Source organism: Ruditapes philippinarum, unplaced genomic scaffold (genome assembly GCF_026571515.1).
Source record: "Ruditapes philippinarum isolate M1 unplaced genomic scaffold, ASM2657151v2 ctg426_1_1_1_1, whole genome shotgun sequence".
NCBI lineage: Eukaryota > Metazoa > Mollusca > Bivalvia > Venerida > Veneridae > Ruditapes > Ruditapes philippinarum.
The window spans coordinates 36,401-47,651 of record NW_026858313.1 but is presented as its reverse complement, the minus strand read 5'-3'; the positions used below and the strand labels follow the sequence as shown (position 1 = coordinate 47,651).

Here is an 11,251-nt window from a genome sequence, read left to right as displayed (position 1 = left end):
AATGCATACTTCAATTGAAAGCAATGAAGACGTTAAATAAGGGATTCTTTATAAAACATGGTTGATTTATTTTATTTTTCTCAATCTACTAAGCTGCCTAACGTTAGCGACGTCACAGATTATGACGTCAAAAATTAACGTTATCGCTATAGACACAAGAAGCGACATTAAAGAGAGACAAGCAAGCTTAATCATACAGTGAGAAAAGAGAGATATATCATCTTTATTAATGCATAAAGGTAAACATTATTTAATACCAGTCTTAAATGATGGTGTTTCATTTCATATTCATCTTTTGATAAGTTAGATGACAATTTATGCAGGTAGAAATAACAGATAAAGCTGCAGTCATCTTTGTTATTACTAGGGCTTATCACTAGTACTTTATTTTTTATATTTCCTGAAGGGGAGCGGTGGCCTAGTGGTTAAGGTGTCTGCCTCTCAACCCAGAGATCATGGGTTCGAGCCCTACTCGGGTCACGACCTTGTTTCTCCATATGACACCAGTACTGGTTGGTTCCAGGAAGCGGACTCGAAAGTGATTAATATAAGTTGCAAGAACTTGTTTCGCAATCGAGCTTAAATAAATATGTTTAAACCAACTACACAAAAGTCCGATATACCTGATGGCTTCATAAATAATCAGCAGCTTCAAACAGAAAATAAAAATAAATCGGTAACACCAGACATCGGAAAATCCAAGGCTTCTGACTTTAAAAGAATATTCAGTCTTGCCTTGCGTTACAATAGAGTTCCATGCCCAAGAACACTGTCTATATTTGGTTTATATTTTACACCTATACTCTTATCTTGGCAGAGAAGCTGAAATGCCACGTTTACCTCACTCTCTAGCAAACTTTACAGATGAACGCAAATCTAAAAGTTATTACCATATAAGCACGTTGCTAACCCTGACAGCTACGACTTCATTGAACTATGAATTTTTAACAATGGAAATGGACAAAATTACAACATCATCGTATTTGAATACAAAACATCCTGCCGTAACAGATTTGGACAGTTATAAATTAAAGCCAGTCAAACACATTGATTCAGTCGAAAACGTCTTCTTTGATAATGTGGCGATCACATCATCGCATTTGAACACCGAGTATCCTGCCGTAAAAGATTTGGACAGTCACAAAATGAAGCCAGCCAAACATGATGATACATCCGAAAAAGTCTTCTTTGATAATTTTGAGACAATGGAGAAGAACGAAAGTAAACAAGATGAGGTTAAACCTGATGAACTTGAAGAAATCATTGACGACGATGACGATGAATCGTCATTTGGAATACTGTCTGTTTATTGCAGAAGTGGAATTCATTCATTCAAGGTAACTACTAAATATTACCTTAAAACAAAACTTTATTCTTTATGAGAGATAATGTATATAATTATTTGCTATTTGATGAACTATTTCTTACTGGAAACCTTATGACTTATTTTATTTATGTGTGAACAACAATCACAGACTTCTTAGGATTAATTAATTTATTTTTTGTTTCAGATGATTCCACAGATGAAGGCAAATAGATGAACAGAGATAGAAGAATTTTTGGAATTTAAATCTTTTTACATTATGATTAAAATATTATAATCAAACGTAATTTGCGTTGTTTTCTTTATTTTTAGCTTATAAATGATGGACATTGTATGTTGTGTCTATCAATATTTACAGGGTTTTCAGTTATCAAAATACTAAAATTGAATGATTACCGTGTTGAATCTGGCTATGAAAAGTAGAACTGCCACTGTCATGGCGTGAATACCCCCCGCATACCACTTTGTCAGAATCAACAGTGGCCATTTAGAGATCAAGGACAACCTCCCTTTACTAAGCCAGTGCATTGCTAAGTTATGTATTCTTCATGCTTCAAATGTGAAAATGTCAAAATCAATACACTGCGGACAGGTATTCTTAAGCATTTGAGCAGACACGCTTATTATTAATAGTAAAATCCCTGTGACCTTTGACCGGTGATCTGAAAATCAAAAGGGGTCATCTACTAATCATGACTAACCTCCATGCCAAATATGAAGACTTCAAATATGAAGACTTCAAAGGAATCTCAAGTTATTGGGCGGACAAGCTTTTTTAGTCAAGGTCCCTGTGACCTTGACCTTTGACCCAGTGACCTCAAAATCAATAGGGGTAATCTACTAATCATGACTAACCTCCATGCCAAATACGAAGACTGTGGGTCAAAAGAATCTCAAATTATTGGGCGGACAAGCTTTTTTTTAGTCAAGGTCCCTGTGACCTTGACCTTTGACCCAGTGACCTCAAAATCAATAGGGGTCATCTACTAATTATGACTAACCTCAATGCCAAATATGAAGACTGTGGTTCAAAGGAATCTCAAGTTATTTGGCGGACAAGTTTTTTTAAGTCAAGGTCCCTGTAACCTTGACCTTTGACCCAGTGACCTCAAAATCAATAGGGGTCATCTACTAATTATGACTAACCTCCATGCCAAACATGAAGACTGTGGGCCAAGGGAATCTCAAGTTATTGGGTGGACAAGCTTTTAAAGTCAAGGCCCCTGTGACCTTGACCTTTGACCCCAAAATCAATAGGGGTCATCTCCCAATCATGAATAACCTCCATGCCAAATATGAAGACTGTGGGCCAAAGGAATCTCAAGTTATTTGGCGGACAAGGAAAAACCGACGGACGGACGCCCGGACGGACAAGCTGATTCCAGTATACCCCCTTACAACTTTGTTGTGTGGGGGTATAATTAATAGTAATGTAGGAACAGAATTTTTTTGTTTCTTTTGAAGATTGCCATAATGCATAGATCACTGACCTTTCTAATTCTTCTTATCAGATTAGTGGTTAAATATATTGCTATTCAAATAAAAGATCAGAGTAGGAATCTATCAATGCGGTTGAGTCTAGTGAATTTAGTGGTGAAGGTCATATTTTACATGGCCAAAATTCCATGTCTGTACATCAAAGGACAACACAGTAAGACACTTTATCAAAATCTAGGCCAGCTGATATCAAAGTTAACTTTACATCTTAATCTGTGCATATGGTTCAAATTTCATAGCTGCACATCAAAGGACAAGAAAGTACATGTAGGTCACATCATCAAAATCTAGGTCACCTGATTTTACAACTAAAACTGTGCACATAGTCCAAATTTCATGGCTGTACATCAAAGGTCAAGAAAGTAGGTCACTGTCCCCTTGGGCAATGCAAAATTTTGACCCATGGGTTGAATTCAAACAATCTTGATACAGGTCCCCAAACAACATTTTATGTCAAATATCTAAGCTGTAGCGTTCTCCAATTCAGAAAACATTTGTTTTAGTTTCTGTTTTTACTATGTGAACATAATAAAATCAATGCCCCGGGGCAGTGCCAATTTTAACACCAGGGGCAAAATTTTAACAACTTTGGTAGAGGACCTATGTTTGTTATTATAAAGCAAACATCAAAGCTCTAAGCCTTGTACCTTCAGACAATAAGATTTTTAATTTTTTACTATATGTACATAGTGCTTGAAAATCAATGACCCATGGGGCGGGCCAATTTTGACCCCTGGGCTATAATTTGAACAACCTTGCTAGAGGTTCGTTTCACAATGTTTCATGCAAAATATCTAACCTCTAGCATTTGTCAATTTAAAAAAGATGATTTTTTAAAGTTTTTACTATATACTATAATTTGAAGTTTCAGAGCGGACACGACCATCACTGTCTATATGTATAAAGCGGGACGGACGGACTGACAGACAGACAGACCGACGTTTTGATTTTAATATCCAACCATTCGGGAGAATAAAAAGAACATAAAAACCTAAAACTAACAGCCGTAAATGAAATTGTCACATATTTTCGCCACCTACCTTTAATGCATCAAGAGATGTTTTGTAGAAGTTCAAGGAATATTTAAGACATGGTACAGACAGGGATGAAACAAAACACAAAGTTTCTGTTCACTTGAAACTTTATTTATATTTACATAAATTTATGAAGAAAGCACTAAATGTGAATTTAGAATATCAAATGCACAAAACTTGGAAAGAAATTTTTTGTCATTTCCTCCCCCCACAAAAAACTTAATTAGCTGATTTTTAAAATCAAAATAAGCCCCTTTTCTCTTTCCCTCTGTTTAAAACCAATTTTAGTGAAGTAATGAGTGGAGTATGTTTTTGTTAAAAAAATATCAAAATTTCTTGAACAGGCCTGGTCGCTTATTTGAAACCCTTGCATGATTTGAGGATAAATTAACGCCCTTTGAAAGATTGCACACCCTATTTCTTGAAACTAATGTATGGTTGTTCTCATTACTTTGCCGGTTTACGTTAGGGAAGTTACTTTGGGTCAGGACAAGTAAGTTTTTACCCGACGGGACAATGTCAAGGACTGGAATGCCATCATTTCTGAATCATAATAATAATCTTTACACTATGTCAATCGGGCAACTTGGAAATGGTTCATCTGGCCATTTAAATGGACAGGAGTCAAAACATCCTGTAAGTATTGCAGGTGTTGGGTCGTAAAGACCTTGGTCAGATTCATCATTTAAACTGACACAAACATTCTGAAGTTTTAAATTTGATTTGTAGATTTTAAGAGCAGGACCAGCAAACTTTGAAAATCCTGCCTTAGGAGCATCAATAATATATTTTGTTGGTCCTGAGCATAAGTACTTGTAATTCAAAACAAGCCAAGTAGTTAAAATTGTTTGGTAGCTAAGCTCAAGTTTGCCAGCAATATAAATAAAAAGAGGATATTTCCTACTTTGCAATAAGATATCATTATCACAATCATAAAAAAATACTGAACTTCTGTGCTGGATGCCAAAATGCAAGGGACTAAACAATTGTCCATAATCAATGAGTGCCTCTCCTTTTGCAAACATGAGAAAGTTATTGTCTGAGCTAATACTTTGTCTCTTGTGGAAACTGACCCCAAGTCACTACATTTTATTTCATCCGATGCGCGCTCTCCAGGATTTATATCTTCAGATTCAAAGGTAATATTCACTCCAATGTCACAGCTACCTAACATGATATCTAATGTACCATGCCAAACATCCTTCTTACCTGAAATCAAAGGCAAAAGAACAAGACTGCATTTGTGAACAAAAGCTTTGCCACCGAAATAAACAACAATAAACATAGATATAAACCTATGATCCCCCCCCAGAGTCACAGGGCCAATTTTGACACTGGAGGCAACATTTGAATATCTTAGGTAGAGGACCTATAGATGATGTCATACACTAAATATCAGAGCTCTAAGCCTTGTACCTTTAGATAAGATTTTCAAAGTTTTTCACTGTATGTACATAAGGACAAGAGCGATCAGTGATCACATGTCGCCTCGTGATGGATGGCCAATTGCATGGTGAAGCTACTGTGTAGCTGAAAGACATAAAGAAGATAAACAGGGCAAAACATGTTATTTATTCAAGGGGTTGACAAATTAGTGAGACATACAGACAAAGAAACACACACACAACAAAGAAGTGATCCCTATATGTTGCTGCTATTTACATGGCAAAGCCCCTTTTGACCCAAGGGGCATAATTTAAACAATCTTTGTAGAGGAACTGATGATTCTTGTGAAGTTTGAATGAAATTGCACAAGTAGATTAAGAGGAGTAGTCTGGACAAGTTTTGTGTAGCAAAAAAAAAACTTTTCATTCAAGGGCCATAACTCGGCCAAAAATCATTCAACCAGAAAATCCATGCAATATGCGCAAGGACTTGACCTACAAACCAATCCTGTAAAGTTTAATTGAAATTGCTTCAGTGGTTTAAGAGGAGTAATCCGAACAAACTTCAAAAATAAAAAATTAATATTAAAGGGCCATAACTCTGACAAAAATCATTGAACCGGAAAATGCTGACACTATGCACAACTAGACTTAGTACTGATCATTCTTGTAAAGTTTGGATAAAATTGCACTAGTAGTTTTTTTTTGACATGTTTTGTGATGGACGGTCTGACAGACGTTCTAGTAAGACAGTAATAATGTGGCTCCTCTTATTGTTCTCTCTAGTATTGTTCTTTTTAGCCAAATAAAGGAAAATATAAACCTTAATTATGGCATGATTGACTTCAAAAAAGAGAAACTACAGGTACTTATTGTACCTCTAGCCAAAAAGTATCCAAATGTTGGCTGGGACGGACAGATGGACAGACAACGGAGATGTAGAGGTGACATGAAAATCAATGACCCCCTGGGGCCGGGCCAATTTTGATCCCAGGGCTATCATTTGAACAATCTTGGCAGATGTCCATTTATAATATGCAATGTTTCATTCCAAATATCTAAATTTGTTAAAGCACATATAAATGATATCATACACTAAATATCATAACTCTAAGCCTTGTACCTTAAAACAAGAACATTTACATTTAACATGTTCATAATGAAAATCAATCTGGGGATAGATGATCCTTTTATATTCCGCGAATAAATCGGCAATTAGTATTTAGTCTGACTTACCAAATGACGTGTCACCAAAATAATCCAAGATCTCTTTCTCTGACTTCAAACAAGAGCATCCTCTATCTTTTTTGGAAGCATTTTTATCCATGATAAAACTCTTTGACACTGACAATTTTGAGAAGTAATGAGTAGCCAGTCTTATCATCACTTGTGTCTCACTCTCTACACAACTGTGATTTTCTTTTAGACACTCGTGAGTCTCTGGAATGCAAAATGACACAACCCTGTTTATTTGCTGAATACCATATTTATTTGCGCTAAATAAATTCACTAGAACTCTGCGAGTTGGATGTGTTGCCTTGTGAACAGTATAGCTGTCACTTAGGCATTTTCTTCTTAAATATAGGTTATTTATAAACACCACTCTTACAATGTACATGTGGCTTTAGTGGCATTTGAACTGACTGTAACACTGTTACATCAGGATTGATGTAGCTTGAATAGCTTTTACTGTGTAGGAAAACTGGTCCGGACAAAAATAAAGTATAATAATTAACAAAGGGCAATAACTCTAAAATCATTTAGAACAGAGGACCGGTTCTTGGGCACTGCACTTCTTCTCAATGAGAGCTATCATCCTATGAAGTTTCAAGTCCATAGCTTTATAGTATAGGAGAAATGGCCCGGACAAGAAGGATATATGAAAATTAACAAAAGACAATAACTCAAAAAATTACGAAATTATTTCTGGTGACTTTTCACACAGCTAATCATCAGCAAGCTTTCATAATTTTGAAAGTGATGCGGTTTTTAATTTCAACCCTGGGAAAACCAATACTGAGTAGCTAATTTTATTTCAATTTTTTTTCTAACATGAATCAACATATCTGTATAAACCGGTTTGATCATGGCTAAATATAGCTTTCTCAGGAAATCCGAATTATAAAGAAAGCGAAACATATATGGTCATCAGGTTTACATGAAAAGGCTTAGGAATATTCCCAATCAAGGTATATAGCTCATTTGGTCGTATTTGGAAAGCTGATGCCTTGGCAGTATTGTCGACTCCTTCACCACAACAAAAAACAAGCTCCAGGAAGATTCGGGATGAAAAAGACGTCCCCGATGAGACTTATACAGTAGACCGGCAAGGATGCTTTAAGTATAGGATATCGACCGAGTACGAGGTCTTTCCTAAACAGAAAGATCGATGTACGAGGCCGATATCCAACTTACACACCGTTAAACTATTGGCTTGAGCTGCATTTGATGAAATGCACAAAGATTACTTTTAACACAGCGCATATACAAGTAAGCTTTTATTAACGTTCTGTTTAAATATATAATTTGCATTTAACTCTGCTATCCCTTTAAAATAATAATAAAAAAGCTAAGTGTGTAATTTGTCAATAATAAAGTCAATGGGTCTGTAATGGAAGGTATGTAAAAGAATGAATAATTATGTTGATAGTATTTCGTATCAGACATTGTTGTTTCTAGGACATTTGCTGCCGGACAGTTGCCCCCTCGGACGTTTGCTTCCTGTTTTTTTTTGCTATGGCGACTTGTCATATGTCAGAGGGCATCTCTTGTATAAATTTTAAGTATGTAATTTAACAATGGAAACGTTCTATTTCATTTATTTATGGATGTTATTTTGTTTTCACAAATTTGCGCGAAAGTTTGTGTATTGAAGCACAACGGAATTTCGACAATAGGAGATGAAGTTTGGTAACAATTTAACAATGGAATATTTCAACTTTTTTAAAACGGGGGGGGGGGGGCAAATGTACGCCCCTTCCAAGGATATGAAGGGGGCAAATGTCCACCACAGCAAACTTCCGAGGGGGCAAATGTCCGGATACCCAGGAGACTACGAAAGACTTGCATATGAATATTGTTGTCTGAGATACATGATCCGATATTATATTTTATATAGCAGATTATAAATTGTTATCGAATAAAACATGATCGGTCAGCATATAAATTTGTATACTAAATCACCTATAACTTTATTAACATTTCTTTTAATCAAGAATTTTTTTAATAATACAGTTTTACCGTTTCTATCGGTATTTGAAATTATAATGGGAGATGTGCCCATTATAGACCAATCCACTTTAAGTACTTGTATATGCATGATACTATATAGCAAGTTTTGGAGTATATTTATACAAAATTCTTTTAACGTTGTTGTGTAGCATTCTTTTAGACTAAGTCCTTGCTTCGAAGGTTTTCAGGACATATCTGTTTTGATTTTTCGCCGGTTGAATAGAACGGCAATGCTGCCAACTCAAATAGAGCAAATAGAGGGGGAGGGGATAAACGGGGATTTAACAATCTGAGTGATCCCGCGGTTGGGACTTCGCTATTAACAGTGGGTTGCTGCGGTTTCCAATGCAAAGTATATTCAAATGGGCGTTATTTTAATCACAAATTCGTGTGAAACGGACATATTCTCGTTATATTTTTTCGATATGAATTTTCGGTACAATTTTTATGTACTTTGGATTTTCTAGAACGTTTAAGATGTTTTAAATGAATTTGAAGCGTCTATTTTTGTTACATTGTGAACTTAATGACAGAAGATCCGCTTACATTAATATTACTTTGAAAAACTTTGATACCCTGTCCATAATTTTATTCAAATATTTGATATAGGGATGTTGGAATAATTGCTAAGTGCATTCATTAAACATCCAGATTTTGTAAGTCATAGACAGGAATGTTATGACAATCATATACATTTTATTTTCTTTTTCTATTGCATATCATGTTGCCTTTGTATGCGCATAGGCAGGTCTATTTTTTCACGTGTTTTTCATGACCGGGTCTGTTTGACTAGAGCAGACCTGTGCACGTGCAAAAAATAGACCTCATAACGGACTTTCTTTTGTTTAACAGATCTATCCGAAAAATATAGACCTGTGACAAACAATAGAGGAGGTGTGTAATCTTGGATATATGGTTATACCCATGCTGAGTATAAACAAACCTAAACACACACACACTACTAGTCTTAAACAGTGACACCTGGTTTAATCAATGGAATCAAACAACACAAAGTCAAGCAATTTTAGTCCATATTATTGGTTTTGTTATTAAAACGCATTTCAGACTGAATCCTTTTCAGTGGAAGTGAAAATATTACCAAATGTTCCTTCCAATTTCTTTTAATATAATAAGTAATCTTTAAAAAACTGCTCCTCGTATTGTAATAAAAGTTATCATTTTATTATTTTAACAGTTACGTTTAATATGTTAGTATATCATTTTGAAGATGTACAAATGTCTTTCTTGACATAATATTAACACGCTGTCAGCTGAACAGTTACATGTAACAGTGTTTTTTTTTTCTTTACATAACTACTACCCCAAAAAGATACTGTATACTGGGCAGATATTTCATGCCAATTTGTTTACAACTTTTAAGGGAGTCACTGCACACACAGTATATCACTAAAATGGAACAGACTTTTATCATTTTTGTTTATGAGATTTTTTGAATAAAAATTGATAAAACACCTTGTATACTCTATCTCTATATTTTCGACACAACTCTATTATCGACGTACTGTAAATATCTTGTAATGATGAAAACATTGAGATTACAATTTTTTGTTCCAGTCCAACAAAATATGCAATGTTTATGTGAAATTCGTCTGCTACTCACAAAAAAATACATCTATTTAATTCCGCATTGAAATTTAAAACAGACACATAGTAAATATTAAGTATGTCGATAATACAGGTTTCCATATGTTCTATGGCATTAAAGAAGGAGGAAGTGATGAAAATTGTATAAATCTTGTAAAATCAATAATGACAGACAAATTGAAAATGGACCCGGAAGAAGTAGAAGGAATTACAATCGATAGAGCGTATCGGATGGGCAGAATGACGTCATCAAAATCCACCAGACCAATTGTTGCCAAATTTCACTACCCTAAAGAAAAGGATAAGATAAGAGCAAGATCGTTTGAATATGCTGGAGATCTTAATTCGGTAAAATTGGGGATTGGCGCACAACTACCAAAACAGCTGCGAGAAGCCAGAAAACCACTTTATCCTGCAATGAAGAAAGCGAAAGGTGCTGGAAAACACGTAAGATTTGTTGGTGAGAAGTTGTTCATAGATGGAGAAGAATATATTCCGGAAGTGAGTTCTCAACATTAGAAAGGTCAAGAAGAAGAAACATTTAACCATCATATCATGGAACATTAACGGATTAAAGCGTAAATTAATAGATTGTGACTTTTTGGAATATATATCTGGATATGACATTATTTTTCTTAATGAAACATGGATATCAATGAATGACACTTCAAATTTAAATATAAATGATTATTGTGTAGAACATATCTTTGGTAATAAGTCCTCAAACACTAAAAAAGGGAGATTTAGCGGAGGTATTTCATTTTATTATAAATCAAATATCAAGAAATTTATTAAAGTAATAGAAAAAAATAATCATGGAATTATTTGGGTTAAGATAAGCGCTGGTTTGTTTAACTTTGAAGACGATGTTTATATATGTCATGTTTATATACCGCCTGTTGACTCAAAAGTATCAATGTATGTAAACTTTGATTTTTTCGAACAATTAGAAATAGACATCTTGAAATATAGCGATCTAGGTAAAGTCTTTGTCTGTGGTGATCTAAATAGTAGAACATCAGACAAACCTGATTTCATAGAATTTGATAAATATTTGGATCATAATTTGACATTTGTAAACACACGTGATATCACAACGCGCGTAAATAAAGATCACGTGATTGATAGTTATGGTAGGCGTTTACTCGATACCTGTCAAACAACTGGTCTATTAA

The 11,251-nt window shown here is 34.9% G+C and overlaps 1 pseudogene; it reads right to left on the bottom strand.

The window, feature by feature from the left end:
* Positions 1 to 4,376: 4,376 nt before the first annotated feature.
* On the bottom strand, positions 4,377 to 9,397 carry LOC132752761 (uncharacterized; annotated as a pseudogene).
* Between the last annotated feature and the right edge of the window lie 1,854 nt (positions 9,398 to 11,251).